Source organism: Schistocerca americana, chromosome 3 (assembly GCF_021461395.2).
Source record: "Schistocerca americana isolate TAMUIC-IGC-003095 chromosome 3, iqSchAmer2.1, whole genome shotgun sequence".
Taxonomy (NCBI): Eukaryota; Metazoa; Arthropoda; class Insecta; order Orthoptera; family Acrididae; genus Schistocerca; species Schistocerca americana.
The window spans coordinates 808,759,482-808,779,354 of record NC_060121.1 but is presented as its reverse complement, the minus strand read 5'-3'; positions in this window follow the sequence as shown (position 1 = coordinate 808,779,354).

Here is a 19,873-nt window from a genome sequence, read left to right as displayed (position 1 = left end):
TCCTCCAGTAACTGGTGTCACGGATTTGTGGGTTCGGATACAAACTGGGTGGAGGGAAATCCCTCGTGATGGCAATTGTATTCTACACAGAGTACGCGAAAGAACTCGCCTCCCTTCTAACTGCCATGTACCGGAAGTTTCTAGAGGAACGGAAGGCTCCAAAAGACTGAAAACGGACACAGGTAGTTCCAGTTTTCAAGAAGGGTCGTCGAGCAGATGCGCAAAACTATGGGCCTATATCTCCGACACCGATCTGTCGTAGAATTTCAGAGCATGTATTTTGCTCGCGTATCATGTCATTTCTGGAAACCCAGAATCTACTCTGTAGGAATCAACATGTATTCCGGAAACAGCGATCGTGTGAGACCCAACTCGCTTAATTTGTTCATGAGACCCAGAAACTATTAAATACAGGCTTCCAGGTAGATGCCATTTTCCTTGACTTCCGGAAGGTGCTCGGTACAGTTCTGCACTGTCGCCTGATAAAAAAGTAAGAACATAAGGAATATCAGACCAGCTGTGTGGCTGGATTGAAGAGTTTTTAGCAAACAGAAAACAGCATGTTGTTCTCAATGGAGAGACGGGCTGGCCGGAGTGGCCGTATGGTTCTAGGCGCTACAGTCTGGAACCGAGCGACCGCTACGGTCACAGGTTCGAATCCTGCCTCGGTCATGGATGTGTGTGATGTCCTTAGGTTAGTTAGGTTTAATTAGTTCTACGTTCTAGGCGACTGATGACCTCCGAAGTTAAGTCGCATAGTGTTCAGAGCCATTCTACAGACGTTAAAGTTTACCTCTGGCGTGCCACAGGGGAGTGTTATGGGACCATTGCTTTTCACAATATATATAAATGACCTAGTAGATAGTGTCGGAAGTTCCATGCGGCTTTTCGCGGATGATACTGTAGTATACAGAGAAGTTGCAGCATTAGAAAATTGCAGCGAAATGCAGGAAGGTCTGCAGCGGATAGGCACTTGGTGCAGGGAGTGGCAACTGAACCTTAACGCAGACAAATGTAATGTATTGCGAATACATAGAAAGAAGGATCCTTTATTGTATGATTATACACTCCTGGAAATGGAAAAAAGAACACATTGACACCGGTGTGTAAGACCCACCATACTTGCTCCGGACACTGCGAGAGGGCTGTACAAGCAATGATCACACGCACGGCACAGCGGACACACCAGGAACCGCGGTGTTGGCCGTCGAATGGCGCTAGCTGCGCAGCATTTGTGCACCGCCGCCGTCAGTGTCAGCCAGTTTGCCGTGGCATACGGAGCTCCATCGCAGTCTTTAACACTGGTAGCATGCCGCGACAGCGTGGACGAGAACCGTATGTGCAGTTGACGGACTTTGAGCGAGGGCGTATAGTGGGCATGTGGGAGGCCGGGTGGACGTACCGCCGAATTGCTCAACACTTGGGGCGTGAGGTCTCCACAGTACATCGATGTTGTCGCCAGTGGTCGGCGGAAGGTGCACGTGCCCGTCGACCTGGGACCGGACCGCAGCGACGCACGGATGCACGCCAAGACCGTAGGATCCTACGCAGTGCCGTAGGGGACCGCACCGCCACTTCCCAGCAAATTAGGGACTCTGTTGCTCCTGGGGTATCGGCGAGGACCATTCGCAACCGTCCCCATGAAGCTGGGCTACGGTCCCGCACACTGTTAGGCCGTCTTCCGCTCACGCCCCAACATCGTGCAGCCCGCCTCCAGTGGTGTCGCGACAGGAGTGAATGGAGGGACGAATGGAGACGTGTCGTCTTCAGCGATGAGAGTCGCTTCTGCCTTGGTGCCAATGATGGTCGTATGCGTGTTTGGAGCCGTGCAGGCAAGCGCCACAATCAGGACTGCATACGACCAAGGCACACAGGGCCAACACCCGGCATCATGGTGTGGGGAGCGATCTCCTACACTGGCCGTACACCACTGGTGATCGTCGAGGGGACACTGAATAGTGCACGGTACATCCAAACCGTCATCGAACCCATCGTTCTACCATTCCTAGACCGGCAAGGGAACTTGCTGTTCCAACAGGACAATGCACGTCCGCATGTATCCCGTGCCACCCAACGTGCTCTAGAAGGTGTAAGTCAACTACCCTGGCCAGCAAGATCTCCGGATCTGTCCCCCATTGAGCATTTTTGGGACTGGATGAAGCGTCGTCTCACGCGGTCTGCACGTCCAGCACGAACGCTGGTCCAACTGAGGCGCCAGGTGGAAATGGCATGGCAAGCCGTTCCACAGGACTACATCCAGCATCTCTACGATCGTCTCCATGGGAGAATAGCAGCCTGCATTGCTGCGAAAGGTGGATATACACTGCACTAGTGCCGACATTGTGCATGCTCTGTTGGCTGTGTCTATGTGCCTGTGGTTCTGTCAGTGTGATCATGTGATGTATCTGACCCCAGGAATGTGTCAATAAAGTTTCCCCTTCCTGGGACAATGAATTCACGGTGTTCTTATTTCAATTTCCAGGAGTGTATGATAGCGGAACAAACTCTGGAAGCAGTTACTTGTGTGAAATATATGTGGGAGTATGCGTACGGAACGATTTGAAGTGGAATGATCATATAAAATTAATTGTTGGTAAGGCGGGTGCCTGGTTGAGATTCATTGGGAGAGTCCTTAGAAAACGTAGTCCATCAACAAAGGAGGTGGCTTACAAAACACTCATTCTACCTTACTTGAGTATTGCTCATCAGTGTGGGATCCGTACCAGGTCGGGTTGACAGAGGAGATATAGAAGATCCAAAGAAGAGCGGCGCATTTCGTCACAGGGTTATTTGGTAAGGGTGATACCGTTACGGAGAAGTTTAGCAAACTCAAGTGGCAGACTGTGCAAGAGAGGCGCTCTGCATCGTGGTACAGCCTGCTGTCCAGGTTTCGACAGGGTGCGTTTCTGGATGAGGTATCGAATATATTGCTTCCCCCTACTTATACCTCCCGAGGAGATCACGGATGTAAACTTAGAGAGATTCGAGCGCGCACGGAGTCTTTCCGGCAGTCGTTCTTCCCGCGAACCATACGCGACTGGAACAGGAAAGGGAGGTAATGACAGTGGTACGTTAAGTGCCCTCCGCCACACACCATTGGATGGCTTGCGGAGTATAAATGTAGATGTAGATGTAGGAACGTATTCAGAACCTTAATAATTCAACGCCACGGCGTGCAGCAGCTCTAATTGCGAGCTTGGTGACGAAACGACATACTGAATAGTAGGGCTCAAAGGACATGTACAGATTTGAAAAGGTAATCATTTGTTTCTTGTTATGTACCTGACCTGTGGTATTGGTTCAAATGTATCTGAGCACTATGCGACTGAACTTCTGAGGTCATCAGTCGCCTAGAACTTAGAACTAATTAAACCTAACTAACCTAAGGACATCACACACATCCATGCCCGAGGCAGGATTCGAACCTGCGACCGTAGCGGTCGCTCGGTTCCAGACTGTAGCGCCTAGAACCGCACGACCACTCCGGCCGGCACCTGTGGTATTAATTAAATTAATTGAATTTGTTTCACTGCCACACACATCGGGCCTCTGCACTTTAATTACAACCCCCCAATGCTTTTCTTACCTTGTCACGTGACCTAGGCGTCACTCAGTCCCGTGGTGGGCAATGGTCATAACGTCTTGGTTCCTCAGTGTATATTACGGAGACGTTTCGTTGTTAAAGAAGAGCTGATGTCCTGTGAATGTTTGTCGGGTGACGGACGCTACGTGCCGGCGTCGCAGCCGCCGCCGCGCGGATGTGCGCACTCAGAGCCGCTAATTGGCTCAGAAATGCCCGCCACGCCACGCCCCAGACCGCGCCTTTCACCGTCCCCTCACTCCGCTCTCTGCTCAGTCTTTACTTTGGCGCCGCTCTCGGGTTTCTTTCCCTGCGTCTCAGGATCGCGAAGGTCGCGTCATGCGGCTGACGCACTTTCCATTACACGACCGGGAGCGGCAGAATCTAAAAAAAACGTGTTACTGCAATCAGTGGCGCCGTAGAGATACAGAATTCTCTTTACCAAGCTACATCACGTATCTAAGTAACATCCTCTGCAGTCGAGTCTCTAGTGGAACGCCGTATCTACAGGGTGTTACAAAAAGGTACGGCCAAACTTTCAGGAAACACACTTTCCTCACACACAAATAAAGAAATGATGTTATGTGTTCGGAAACGCTTAATTTCCATGTTAGAGCTCATTTTAGTTTCGTCAGTATGTACTGTACTTCCTCGATTCACCGCCAGTTGGCCCAATTGAAGGAAGGTAATGTTGACTTCGGTGCTTGTGTTGACATGCGACTCATTGCTCTACAGTACTAGCATTAAGCACATTAGTACGTAGCATCAACAGGTTAATCTTCATCACGAACGTGGTTTTCCGGTCAGTACAATGTTTACAAATGCGGAGTTCGCAGATGCCCATTTGATGTATGGATTAGCACGGGGCAATAGCCGTGGCTCGGTACGTTTGTATCGAGACAGATTTCCAGAACGGAGGTGCCCCGACAGGAAGACGTTCGAAGTAATTGATCGGCGTCTTAGGGAGCTCGGAACATTCCAGCCTGTGACTCGCGACTGTGGAAGACCTAGAACGACGAGGACACCTCCAATCGACGAGGCAATTCTTCGTGCAGTTGACGAAAACCCTAATGTCAGCGTCACAGAAGTTGCTGTTGTACAAGGTAACGTTGACCACGTCACTGTATGTAGAGTGCTGTGAGAGAAGCAGTAGTTTCCGTACCATGTACAGCGTGTGCAGGCACTATCAGCAGCTGATTGGCCTCCACGGGTACACTTCTGCGAATGGTTCATCCAACAATGTGTCAATCCTCACTTCAGTGCAAATGTTCTCTTTACGGATGAGGCTTCATTCCAACGTGATCAAATTGTAAATTTTCACAATCAGCATGTGTGGGCTCCCGAGAATCCGCACGCAATTGTGCAATCACGTCATCAACACAGATTTTCTGTCAACGTTTGGGCAGGCATTGTTGGTGATGTCTCGATTGGGCCCCATGTTCTTCCACCGACGCTCAATGGAGCACGTTATCATGATTTCATACGGGATACTCTACCTGTGCTGCTAGAACATGTGCCTTTACAATTACGACACAACATGTGGTTCATGCACAATGGAGCTCCTGCACATTTCAGTCGAAGTGTTCGTACGCTTCTCAACAACAGATTCGGTGACCGATGAATTGGTAGAGGCGGACCAATTCCATGGCCTCCACGCTCTCCTGCCCTCAACCCTCTTGACTTTCATTTATGGGGGCATCTGAAAGCTCTTGTCTACGCAACCCCGGTACCAAATGTAGAGAGTCTTCGTGCTCGTATTGTGGACGGCTGGGAAACAACACGCCATTCTCCAGGGCTGCATGAGCGCATCAGGGATTCCATGCGACGGAGGGTGGATGCATGTATCCTCGCTAACGGTGGACATTTTGAACATTTCCTGTAATAAAGTGATTGAAGTCACGCTGGTACGTTCTGTTGCTGTGTGTTTCCATTCCATGATTAATGTGATTTGAAGAGAAGTAATAAAATGAGCTCTAACATGGAAAGTAAGCGTTTCCGGACACATGTCCACATAACATCTCTTCTTTATTTGTGTGTGAGGAATGTTTCCTGAAAATCTGGCCGTACCTTCTTGTAACACCCTGTATATCTGTACCTGCATGCATACTCTGCAAACCGCTGTGAAGTGGGTGACACAGTTTATTGCCCGTTGTACCGCATAAGAGCGGTTTTTCCAGTCCCACTAGCGTTTGGAGCGCGTGAAGAAAGACTAACTGCTTCTGCGCGTTCTTCAGATCAGTACTAGAGCGATGCCTAAAGGATTGTGGTATATTCCTATATTCTTTACTTAATACTGGTTCTTGAAACCTTTTGAGTAGGAATATTTTCAGTTCCTGGTGCCCCCGCAGCTTGCAGATAATTTAAAATCACGTTGCACCACAGTCTACTTCTGTCGCCACCACTTTCGATTGTTACTGTTATGTCTGTAGGTGAACGAGATGTCACAGACGCTTCAACATTGATTAAAAGATTGATACGAGAGCATATGTTGGCTCTGAGCACTATGGGACTTAACTGCTGAGGCCATCAGTCACCTAGAACTTAGAACTACTTAAACCTATCTATCCTAAGGACAGCACACACATCCATGCCCGAGGCAGGATTCGAACGTACGACCGTAGCGGTCTCGCGGTTCCAGACTGTAGCGCCTAGAACCACTCGGCCACACCGGCCGGCAGAGCATACGTATTTACGCTCTTTACAAGATAGATATATTTACAAATAACTTTGCTATGCGTGGTCGTAAATGTTCCACACTACCGGTTACAATGATGTTAAATGCTGTGTCTCTCTAGTTAACATTTAGAATGTAGAATCACTTAAGAGCGGTTACCAAATCAGACGCGTCGTGATAGGTTCTTCTCTTCTCATTGCGAGTCTTCTTAGATCAGAAACGGAGCCCGGTACGACGTCTTGAAAGGTATGTGCTAAGGTCTGATCAGGGTAGATCCAGAAAACAAAGTCGATAGTTGCCAACCGCACGGTGGAATGAGTATAATATCTTTGATGGTAAAGAGAGCCGGGCGCGAGCAGTAAAAAACTCGGTAGGATTCGCGCTATCCAGTTTTCAGATTGTACACTGAGCAACCTTTAGCACGTTAATGGAAGAAGCTATAAAATGATTTCAAAATGGTTTTTGTTAGATAGAGTTCACAGTTAGGATTTGTATGTACAAGTTTTGCCGCAGTAAGCGTTTTGTAAAATTTTTTGAGAGAGTGATTTGTGCTGCAAAAATGTTGGAAATGGTAGCTTTTGTATATGACTTAAATTTTTAACTATATATATGTATACAAGCGTAGGATGTGGATTATGATTCTTAACCACAATGTTGATCTCAATAAATATATCAACATTGTGGTTAAATCTAACAGCCTGAATCATAATCCACATCCTTTGCTTGTACTGAATATGAAAATGAGCAGTAAAGTAAAGTTACGCACCAAATGAAAGAGCATAAAGAAAATGAGGCCTCTATGCAACATATATGTGCAGTTCATGGCTTGAAATCGATTTTGGTATAACTAAAGTTATCAGAGCAAGGTTATTTCAAATAAATAATTTTATGCCATTACACAACTGGCATTATTCAAGTCAAGATATAATTTCATTAAGTAAATATCAGGGCCAAATTTAATTTTTCAGTACCATCTTAATGCCATTGAACAAACCACATTATTCTCTTAAACTTGATTGGTGAGTCAAATACATGTTTCATTACTGGCAAAATGGAAGAGTGCACGAAGCGCAAGTTCACAGACACAGTCAGATGCAGGTTTGTTGAATAATTATTTTGGAGCAATTTTATCTTTGATACTTTCACTAATTAAAAAGGAAACAATTTTGGTTAGATACTTTCACTTTTAAAGATAATTTTCGACGTGACACTTTCAGTCTTACAAGGGGAGGCCATGACGTTCGGATCACGGATTTACTTCATACTTCGTACACCTTTAGAAGGCCATTAATACAACATAATGTGCAAGTAGAATGGTGCAATACACAGGCAGTTCCGAGAAAATCGCAAGGGAAGTTTTACGCGTCTGTTATGTAACTGATGTATGTGTGCGTAGGTGGCGGATGTTAGGGTTCGTTGTAGCGAAGGCGTTAGCGTTTGAGCTTCGAGAAGCGAACGTGTATGAAGTGACGGTTCGACTCCCACTTGGACGTCCTTTACTGTACTACAAGTCTAAATACTACGATATTCCAAAAATTTGCAGCTGCACTATTCGTTCTTCCTACATTAGCAACGCCTTACCGCTACGCAGGTTAATTGCCAAATAGGACCTGCCTCTGTGTCTGCAGCTCGAAGCGTCGAGGTGCAAAGTAGTTCTGGGTACCTCACCAGATTGCAAATATGAGGGATTTCGCAAATCACGACAGGCACACATTTTCAGGAAAAAACTGTGCGTTTCATCATTTACTTGTCGATGGTTACAAATATGTTTGTTTTACTAAGTAAATTTAATTAAAAACAGTAAATACTCAAATTACAAGAAGTTCACTAGAACTTTGCGAGGTGCCGGGGCTAGCAGTGTATTTAACACTAAATTCTAGAATCTACATATGTAAATGATGCTCTAAGTCCACCCCCCCCCCCTATTCTAACTCCGTCTTTTGCTGTTGCACAAGGATTAAAAAATATACGCGAACTGACTGTAATCAACCCTGCAAGTGGAGTGGAAAAGAGTTTGGCACCTGCAATAATTTAATTTGATAAATAAGTTAAATAAAGGAAGGTTTCATAAACGTAGTGAGAAATGATGGGTTGCTCTACCGATTAACAGAATGAAAGTTCTGTCCAAAATAACAATATGATTTACTAACACTAAACACAAAATAATAAACAAAAACACATGAATTCTAATTTATAATACATCAAATTGGCTCAAATTGGATACACAAACAAATGCTGTGAAGGTGAAGTTGTCCCTAAACTAGATTGTGAGGTTTATGACGAAGTGGTACGTGGAGCCAATTCCTTGCCACTCAAATCTTAAGAGAGACACACAGCTAACCCAACATTAATTGCTGCTACTCAAGACAGAACAAAGTTAGAAAAAAACGAACAGGCGCGCTCTGCTGAGCTCTGATTATCACCTAGGAAAATCCCTATCTGCCGGTGCTGCAGACGTACATTACCAAACTGTCTTCTTAACTGCCAGAACACGATCTGGCGTACCGGAGGCGACGGCTGGTTGCTTCGACGTCCTCGACCGAAAGGCGAGAGCCGACTACCCTAGAGCACCCGTACATGCCGAACACCGAACATTCCCGCCCCCACGACAGTGGCCGTGGTTAAACGTTGCAATCAGCAACTCGAAAACCGGCGGAAAATTCCACTCCATTGCCGCACTACCATTCCACCAATGGAGATTCTTGGCGCCAATTTCTGCGCTGATTTTGCTACGTCACGGAGCTATGCCCTGAGCAAGCCAATCAGAGTTACTATTTCGCAGAAAACGAGGGAATTTGCGCGCCAAGGCTGCTTGGGAACACAAGTCATTCCCACGCCTCGCTGGTAGCCCGCCAGAAAGTGTTTTCGCTAAGTTTCTGCGAAGTAACGGAACCTCTAGCCCAGCCGCTACTTCAGGCCCTGGCGGGCGTGTCTCTTGACAATGTCGGCGTTTGCAAAGCATTCACTCGACTTCCTCACACCCGTCGGCTTAGCAGAGCCCGCCTGTCACCGGACCACCCGGGTGACGAGAGATGCTGCATGGGAAGTCCGCGTGTGAAGGAATAGCAACTTTTCACCACATGCAATTAGAGAGGAGAATCGTAAGATAGAAATATGAGAGGGGGCTCATGCCACCTCTCATTGCCCCTACGCCATTTTAGATTGTAATTGGTGAGCGGTTGGCTCACTTAAGAGCAAGGTAGTGAGTCAATTGCCCAAGAACAATCTTGCAAACTGACTCCACATGCCGCACTCTATAAAGAAAATCACTGCAACTGAAAAATGCAGCTCATAGAAGGAGGATTATTTATGATGTAGCCAACTTCACCTTCTTAATATGGAACTCTAACACTCACATCCCACATCCATACCCAGGGAGCCCCTTCCAAACACCGATTCACACAGATATTCACTCTCTAAATATGGCCCGGGCATGTGAGCCAAATATGGAGCAATTTATTCTTTACAATCAGAGTTGGAGTGCTCCGCAATTAATTGCCCAAGATTTTACAACAATTTGAATCCTGAAACTAACCTGAACTCACTCACACATGATACTATTTAAGTTAACAATCTCTTTGTGAGCTTTCAGAATCTAATTACAACCTCCGATTCATTCTGTCTCCCTGCAGCAAGCATAACCTTTACAAAATGTTCCCTGAACTGATGGTCCATTCACATTGACAGTGGTGGTATCTGCTTCAGTTTATGGGGACTTCAGGCACACTGTTTGCATACACACAACAATAAATACAAAATACAAAAAAAAACATGGTGTGGAGAACAATAAAGTAATTTGTAATAAGAATTACAGTGTAAAACACAACCACATACCAGGTATAACATACATTACAAAAACAACACTAGAGAAAGAAATTTAAGAAAGAAAAGAAAGAGAAAAAAAACAAGGTTCATGGGGCATCAAGTTGTGCGTGCACATTGCACAATGTTCACGACTGTGCTGAGAATGAGGCACTAAATCACATTGTTAGGAATATTCGAAGCACTTCACAAATTACACATTACTGACATCACATAGGGCTAAATGTCGGGTGTTGCTGCTACGTTGTTGCAACGGCAATAGGGTATGCTGGAGCATCTGCAGTACTCTGTTGAGATTGGACCAAGACCCACGCATATGATGACGGCAATATGGTAGGAAGACACAGTGATAGGCTCTCCTCACGTCGATTAATTGTCTCTGAGGTCTACTTGTTGGGATACATCACTAGTCTAGGCCTCTTCTCTTGCTGGACAGTACTTTATGTTTCCCAATATTGCAGTTCGACGAGGGATGATGGCAAGCACAGTGACTCCACAAGTGTGTGAGGTCATCCTTAGAGGATCGAACTAGGAGTGACGATTGCTAAAACTGCTCTCTAATAGAGAGGAGAAGTTAGAAATGAGACCACACATTTATTAGTGTGGCACGATACTGCTTTGTGTATGCAGATCGACCAATGCTAGTGAGTTGTAAAAACTCAAACAGGTGAGTATATAGCGTCCCTTTCTGTCCTGAGGCACATGGGGCGCAGATTCTGACACGATATGTGATCTTCTTCGTGTACTCACGACAATGTGGTCTGCCGCAGGGAATCCCTCCAAACGGCAGCCGCGTCCGGAGAGCTAGCAGGCTGTCGCGTGTGGGTCGCGTGTCAGTGTCAACGGCCAGCCTCACTTTCGCTTGTGGCCCGGCGAGGATCCCGCGTAATCCCTCAGGTATACGGCCCGGTGACTGTCAGCTTGTAGGACTGGATGTTCTCGCGCCGTTCACGTCAGGTAGCGCGCTGACGCTTTCTTCTTGCAGGTAGCCGATGACCTCCGGCTGGCCTCTGCATTGCCACGATCCCCGTCATCTGCACAATTCTTACAAAAATCTTATGCCTAACTTTTCCCCATGACCTTCTATGTTATAATAAATTTACATCACGATACATTGATGATCTGTCATTTCAGACACTCTAATTTTAATTTTATAGTTATTTATCTGTAGCTATCATAACAAAAATCATGGAAATTATTTATCTTGATATTTGTGTAGAGACCGATCTCACTATTGTACATGGTGTGTGACGCTATATTGGATGAAGAACTAAATGTGCGGGCCCGCACTAATATTACTATTAATTATATAGATCGGCAGTAGACATGCTCAAGAATTAACTACCATTTGCCAACGATCTACATTCTATGTCTTTTAATTCAATTATGTTGTTATGCAGGTCTAAGTTTTACTGTGCTATAAGGAACATGCAACTACGCTACTTTCGCTCGCCCGTCGTCCCTCCATCTCGGGTCTGTGGTTTGGTGACCTGAAAAATAGCATCTCAACAGGCGCGCGCCACACTTGTGGTAGAAAACCCCCACAATAATAATCTAGTTATTGTTAAATCCTACAGTTTAACTTATCCTAGTATATCGTACTTTCCCTTTTATTTATTTATTTATTTATTTTATTTATATATATATTTTTTGTTTACCTTATACAATACTCTTACATAATTCCTGTTACGCTGAGATGTCTCGCTGCTCGCCGCTATTGACGACAGTGATGTGCGCGCCGTACGACATGGCCTCCGAGTTCTCACTACGCCTCACTGAAACTCCAGAGACTTTGTTAGCCATGGCTATACAAGACAATAAATTTATAGTTGCAACTTCTTTTTCTATGTTATGCAGTATTCGCGATCAAAGCACACCTTTCCAGAGGCAATGTAATATGACCAAGCCAGGACTGGCTCCTGTTGAGGATTCCGTCGCCCACCACACATCAGCTACACAGTGTGTCACGAATTTCCAAGTATAATTCCTTGGTTAATCATCTGTGACAGTCACAAGCAGCACGCTAAATCTCCAACCAGCATGGTAGGCTTTATGCCCGCACTTCTACCGTCTAGGCCCTAGGGCACCATTGGAGTCAAACGCTCACAGGTTCACCCCGACTTGCAAGACAACGATGCTGGCGCAGCTCTGCCAAAAAACTATACTGCCCATATTCATCCTCGAAATCACGCAATATTCCACAATCTTGCAGTGCACTGACGCGTGCCTGCAAGCATTGGTATGAACGTCTCACGAACTGGTTGTGGCCGCTATGGAGCGTATCACGACTTCTCAGAACGCTTCTAAGAGCACGTTCTTGTATGCGCCGGTTTGTGCGACATCTGGTCACTCATCTTTATCTCTTAACATGGACACCAGATAGGAAAGGACAAAAACATTGCTCATGGAAAGGTAGTGCCTCTTATCGCAACGACAGAGGAGATCGCGAACATAGACAAAAAACGTTAACAGCAGTAAATTCTTATGCGAGAAAACGCAGAGTGTTAATACTTTAACAATCTTAATCTTGTAATGTAACGATTATTGTTCCCCGAAGAAAGGTTCATATATTTGCCTATTCTACTATGTACACCACTTAAACTACTATTATTCCACGAACTTCTTTGTGTGAGAGAAGTGGTGGAGTCCTATGGACTAGCGTCAATCCCTTCTTAGACTCCCCCTCCTCTGACGTGCATTAGGATTTGGAGGTCTAATTTCAATCTCCTGGTTCTCCTGTTGTCCTTGATTTCGCTCTCTCCGATTACGGTCGCTTTGCCGTTCGTCATTCCTCCTGTCCCAGATTGCTTGTCTAGATTGACCCTGTTCCCTGACGTTCTGGTTTCCGTGTCTCTGGTTTCCATAACCTTGAATAGCGTAACCTTGATTTCCGTAACCCTGGTTTCCTAACTGACGAGCGCGATTATGCGATCTGTTGTCATCTTCCCTTGCTGGCCCATGGTATTTGTTATTTTGCGCCTTCTTCCTGTCCTTTGCGTCTTGTTTATCAAAGACTACTTCGAGTTCGCGCAGTAGACTCTTGAATGCATCTATGTCAGATCCACACTTCCCGACAAGTGTCTGTTGATACCTAACTGGCAATTTCGAAAAGCAAAATTTAATGATTTCTCCGTTGCTATATGGACTATCTAAAAACTGATTCTTCTTGAGTAAATCATCAAAAAATTTGGTTGCGCTCCTATGCCCGGACACTTCCAGTTCAGGACAAAATATTATTTCCTCTTTAATCCTGTCTTGCGTTTCCTTTGACCAGTAGGTCCGCAGGAATGCACCAACAAATTCCTGATAAGTCCGACGCGTCGCTGCCACGCCCCGCATCTTTTCCGCGGCTTGACCTTCGATGTGTCCACACATGAATTCTAATTTGGCCTGGGTTGGCCATGACGACGGTAATGAATTTGTAAATTGCATCACCCAGCTCTTCGGATGCATCGAACCTCCATTATCTTTGAATTTCTGGAGTTTTAGTATCGACAGAAAGTGATTGTGATCAAAATTCTGTCCGATCCTCGCACTGGTGTTGTCACTCGTTTCCGATACTTGCACGTCTGCTGAGTGTCCTGATCTATCTTGCTGATAACTGTGATGTGCTACGTCTGTATCACAGTGGAAGTGGCATTCAGCATTCACTCTTCTAAGTGGGCTGCAATTATTGGAGCTATTACTCGCTGTTTCTGCGTGTGCATTGTTCGTTCCGCACGCTGTCACTGGGCTAGAGCACGGCGGGCTTCTCCTCGGAGACACAATGCTGTGTACTCCATCATTGGTATCCGACCGCGCAGTGCTCGTGTGCCCGTTTCGCTCTAGTTTTGCTATCCGACTCTTTACTTCTTTCATTCGTTTCGTGATGTTCGTAACCGGAATATTACCTTGACTCTTTAAGGCCGCTAGGGATTTTGAGTGGACTTGTGTCGCATGTTGCAAGCGCCCTGCGAGTTGAGAAGTTACTCTTGCGATTTTCATTGCCCCTATTGCTGCAGTTTTGGCTAGGCCTGCTACGTTTTGTGCTACCATTGACATTTGTTTTGCTTCTCCACATTCTCTCTTTATTGTTAATAATTCCCCATGAATTTCCCCTATATGCGAAATTATTGCCTCCGTGTCCTTCTTACGCTGTTCGTCAGCTTCTTCTTTCTCCTTCTTACGCTGTTCGTCAGCTTCTTCTTTCATTGATCGTAGGAAGCTCAGTATTGGGTTAATGTCATCATTTTGAACCTCGTCACACATGGGTGATGTAACTCTGGACACCTGGGCGCTAGAGCTCTGACGTGGCCGAGCTGGCCCCTGTCTGCTCTCGTTCGTTTGATTATAAACTTCTGCTGCCGTCTCGACCTGTGTGCCTGTCTCTGTTTCATCCTCTACCTCACTATCATAATCACGGCGGCGACGTTGCTCTAAGATCGCGTCCAAATCACCTTCCTCATCGATGACCCTGTCGTCCTGTCCTGCCCATCTCATCTCCGAACCTATCCCCGTCAGTAAACTGCCCCTTATCCATTATGCAATACTCTTTTGGTTTAACTTCGCTCGATAATAGTCGTGCCTTACTTCTCGTGATCATTCATGAAAAAAAATTTTATCTAAAATGCACAATAAAAATAATCTACTTCATATATTCTTGACATAGACACAAAATTTCAACAACGCTGTAATTACATGCACAGAAACTGCACACAACCCCGACAAAGTGTGAAGTGGTACGGACACCACATCAAAGAAACATATAAAACTATGAACAAACAAACAAATATATACGCTGAAAACAAAAACAGTAAACATGCGCCGCTACTTAAAAACTAATCGCGGAAAAACAAGTTGGGTATTACTCATTAAAAAAAATTGAGAAAAAAAAATTGAATGTTCCTACTAATCAGTGATTCACAGGAAAGATCCGAGGCGAAGGGTCGCCAATTTATGCAAGGTGCCGGGGCTAGCAGTGTATTTAACACTAAATTCTAGAATCTACATATGTAAATGATGCTCTAAGCCCCACCCCCCACCCCTATTCTAACTCCGACTTTTGCTGTTGCACAAGGATTGAAAAATATACGCGAACTGACTGTAATCAACCCTGCAAGTGGAGTAGAAAAGAGTTTGGCACCTGCAATAATTTAATTTGATAAATAAGTTAAATAAAGGAAGGTTTCATAAACGTAGTGAGAAATGATGGGTTGCTCTACCGATTAACAGAATGAAAGTTCTGTCCAAAATAACAATATGATTTATTAACACTAAACACAAAATAATAAACAAAAACACATGAATTCTAATTTATAATGCATCAAATTGGCTCAAATTGGATACACAAACAAACGCTGTGAAGGTGAAGTTGTCCCTAAACTAGATTGTGAGGTTTATGACGAAGTGGTATGTGGAGCCAATTCCTTGCCACTCAAATCTTAAGAGAGACACACAGCTAACCCAACATTAATTGCTGCTACTCAAGACAGAACAAAGTTAGAAAAAAACGAACAGGCGCGCTCTGCTGAGCTCTGATTATCACCTAGGAAAATCCCTATCTGCCGGTGCTGCGGACGTACATTACCAAACTGTCTCCTTAACTGCCAGAACACGATCTGGCGTACCGGAGGCGACGGCTAGTTGCTTCGATGTCCTCGACCGAAAGGCGAGAATCGACTACCCTAGAGCACCCGTACATGCCGAACACCAAACATTCCCGCCCCCACGACAGTGGCCGTGGTTAAACGTTCCAATCAGCAACTCGAAAACCGGCGGAAAATTCCACTCCATTGCCAGAGCACTACCATTCCACCAATGGAGATTCTTGGCGCCTATTTCTGCGCTGATTTTGCTACGTCACGGAGCTATGCCCTGAGCAAGCCAATCACAGTTACTATTTCGCAGAAAACGAGGGAATTTGCGCGCCAAGGCTGCTTGGGAACACAAGTCATTCCCACGCCTCGCTGGTAGCCCGCCAGAAAGTGTTTTCGCTAAGTTTCTGCGAAGTAACGGAACCTCTAGCCCAGCCGCTACTTCAGGCCCCGGCGGGCGTGTCTCTTGACAATGTCGGCGTTTGCAAAGCATTCACTCGACTTCCTCACACCCGTCGGCTTAGCAGAGCCTGCCTGTCACCGGACCACCCGGGTGATGAGAGACGCTGCGTGGGACGTCCGCGTGTGAAGGAATAGCAACTTTTCACCACATGCAATTAGAGAGGAGAATCGTAAGATAGAAGTATGAGAGGGGGCTCATGCCACCTCTCAACTTCATGCATATACGCCTGATTTTTTAAAATTGTATTACCTCTCAAATGTCATATAAGTTAAGTGATTTGACCAGTGATGAAAAAAAAAAGATTAAAAATTTAGTTTGAGTAGAAGTCGAAGAGTCATCTCATACCACCTCGAAGTCTGATGTCTGGCATCAACGCAGACGTACATCTGCATCTACTTTTATACTCCGCAAGCCACGCGACGGTGTGTGGCGGAGGGCACTTAACGTGCCACTGTCATTACCTCCCTTTCCTGTTCCAGTCGCATATGTTTCTCGGGAAGAACGACTGCCGGAAAGCCTCTTTGCGCGCTCGAATCTCTCTAAGTTTACATTCGTGATCTCTTCTGGAGGTATAAGTAGGGGGAAGCAATATATTCGATACCTCATCCAGGAACGCACCCTCTCGAAACCTGGACAGCAAGCTACACCACGATGCAGAGCGCCTCTCTTGCAGAGTCTGCCACTTGAGTTTGCTAAACATCTCCGTAACGCTATCTCGCTTACCAAATAACCCTGTGACGAAACGCGCCGCTCTTCTTTGGATCTCCTCTATCTCCTCTGTCAACCCGACCTGGTACGTATCCCACACCGATGAGCAATACTCAAGTATAGGTAGAACGAGTGTTTTGTAAGCCACCTCCTTTGTTGATGGACTACATTTTCTAAGGACTCTCCCAATGAATCTCAACCTGGCACCCACCTTACCAAAAATTGATTTTATATGATCATTCCACTTCAAATAGTTCCATACACATACTCCAACATATATTTCCCAGAAGTAACTGCTACCAGTGTTTGTTCCGCTATCATATAATCATACAATAAAGGATCCTTCTTTCTATGCATTCGCAATACATTACATTTGTCTATGTTAAGGGTCAGTTGCCACTCGCTGCAACAAGTGCCTATCCGCTGCAGACCGTCCTGCATTTCGCTGCAATTTTCTAATGCTGCAACTTCTCTGTATACTACAGCATCATCCGCGAAAAGCCGCATGGAACTTCCGACACTATCTACTAGGTCATTTATATATATTGTGAAAAGCAATGGTCCCATAACACTTCTCTGTGGCACGCCAGAGGTTACTTTAACGTCTGTAGACGTCTCTCCATGGAGATCAACATGCTGTGTTCTGTTTGCTAAAAACTCTTCAATCCAGCCACACAGGTGGTCTGATATTCCGTAGGCTCTTACTTTGTTTATCAGGAGACAGTGCGGAACTGTATCGAATGCCTTCCGGAAGGCAAGGAAAATGGCATCTACCTGGGAGCCTGTATCTAATATTTTCTGGGTGTTATGAACAAACAAAGCCTACATTAGTTACGTAATAGACTGGTGTTTCTTCTTAAGCGATTTTCTTTGAAATTGCCAGAGTAGCGCACCTTACTACTGGCACATTATGTTGTTTTAAGGGCCTACTGAAGGTGTACAAAGTTTGAAGTAAACCTTTGATTCCAATGTCGTGGCCTCTCCTCGTTAGTAAGCCGCGCGGAGGGTTACGTTTGCATGCAGTGGGTCGAAGCGGAAAAGGCGTCCTCTGGTGACGTCTGTGGCGCCACACATCAGAAGACGGCGAGCTCTGGGGGGGGGGGGGGGGGGGAGCCTGGGAGCTTGGCTTGCGATGGCGCGACGAAGGGGTGTTCACAGGTCTTTTCTTCCGCGGCGATGTGTGCGGCGCGCTCCATACGGTCGGCAAAAACAACGACGGTACCACACTTACTAATCACCATAAGGCACATCGGAGTTGGTGCTCTAGCGGCAAAGCGCGTGCATGGGAACCGGGAGGTCGGAGCATCGAATCCCGCTCGGACCACGAAAATTTCCAGTCTTCCTTCAGTCTAACATTCACCTTTCAAAGACGTAAGCAGTAGCCATGAAAGGCACTTGGTTTGCATTTCATCTTAAACTGCAGGTCCCTTTTTCCTCGTTGGGTAACTTTGTTAGCTTAGGGACAGGCAAGTCGCTACGAGTGTGCACCAGACCAAGGAGCCACATGAAAATATCGTCATACGGCACAAGGTTTCTCAGTCACGATATCTTCGTACATACATAAGTGTCGTCTGTCCTACTCTGTGAAAAACAGTAACTGGGCACTAGAACACAGTCCACTAAACTTCAATATTGTTCAAAAAAATGTTCAAATGTATGTGAAATCTAATGGGACTTAACTGCTAAGATCATCAGTCCCTACGCTTACACAGTACTTAACCCAAATTATCCTAAGGATAAACACACACACACCCATGCCCGAGGGAGGACTCGAACCTCCGCCGGGACCAGCCGCACAGTCCATGATCAACTTTGTTCAGAAGGTTAGTATGCCAGTAAAACAGGGTGGTACATTGATAGTGACTGGGCCAAATATCTCTCGAAATAAGCATCAAACGAAAAAACTACAAAGAACGAAACTCGTCTGACTTGAAGGGGGAAACCAGATGGCGCTATGGTTGGCCCTCTAGATGGCGCTGCCATAGGTCAAACGGATATGAACTGCGTTTTTTTTAAAGAGGAACCCACATTTTTTATTACATATTCGTGTAGTACGTAAAGAAATATGAATGTTTTAGTTGGACCACTTTTTCCGCTTTGTGAGAGATGGCGCTGCAATAGTCTGCTGCTGATTCACCAGTCAGAATAAAAGTTCATTAATGTTCTCTGTAAATAATGAACACATGACCTTTCGATTTCAGTACTAAAAACATTACACCTTTCTCCAATACGTGACGACTACGTCCTACAGAACTGTTTCTGTAGTGCAGTTTCAAGTAACTGGAGCATCTTATTATTCGATAACATATTACATTTATGGTAATTGTAGCGTAACTGACTTAATAATTACGCTTCAAACAGTGCACATCACAAAAAATCGCCGAGTTTCAAAGAAATGGGCAGAGAACAGATTGGAGTGGAAGTCGTCACCATGAATACAGTATGAAGTATTTTTCCGCAGGAAACGTGCTTATTCGAATTGATCTTTCGCTTTTCAAGGTAGTTCTTTGAATACTAAATGACCCCGTTGATGATGATGAAGATGAATCTGAAAAATGTGTTAACGCTTAAATGCTTTCTTATCGAGAAATATATTAGCAGATGGGGCTCGGATATGTTGCCGTGAAACGCTGAAATCAGAGGATATCACGTTCTCCAATGAATGTCGACAGACACCATATACATGTATGAAAGGCTGACTTATTATTATAACTATCATTACACATTTGAACCATCGCAGGTATAATACATTATCACTAGAGCTCGGATTTTTATGTAATTACGTATTCTTTTCATTCCCTCGTAAACACATGAAATATGCAAATGTTCATGAACTATGTTGTCAGCGTCGATATATTTCATTCTAACATTAAATGTTCTTACATATTGCACAATTATTACATGCTTTATGCTTTATATTACATAAAATTATGTGTTATTGCGTTTGCAGCTTCATGTTTCCTCACACATTCAGTTGGCCGCACCGTTAGATAAATATCCGAATGAGACCTACCATAAAAGGTGAAGACGGGAAGTAAATTAGCTCAAAAATT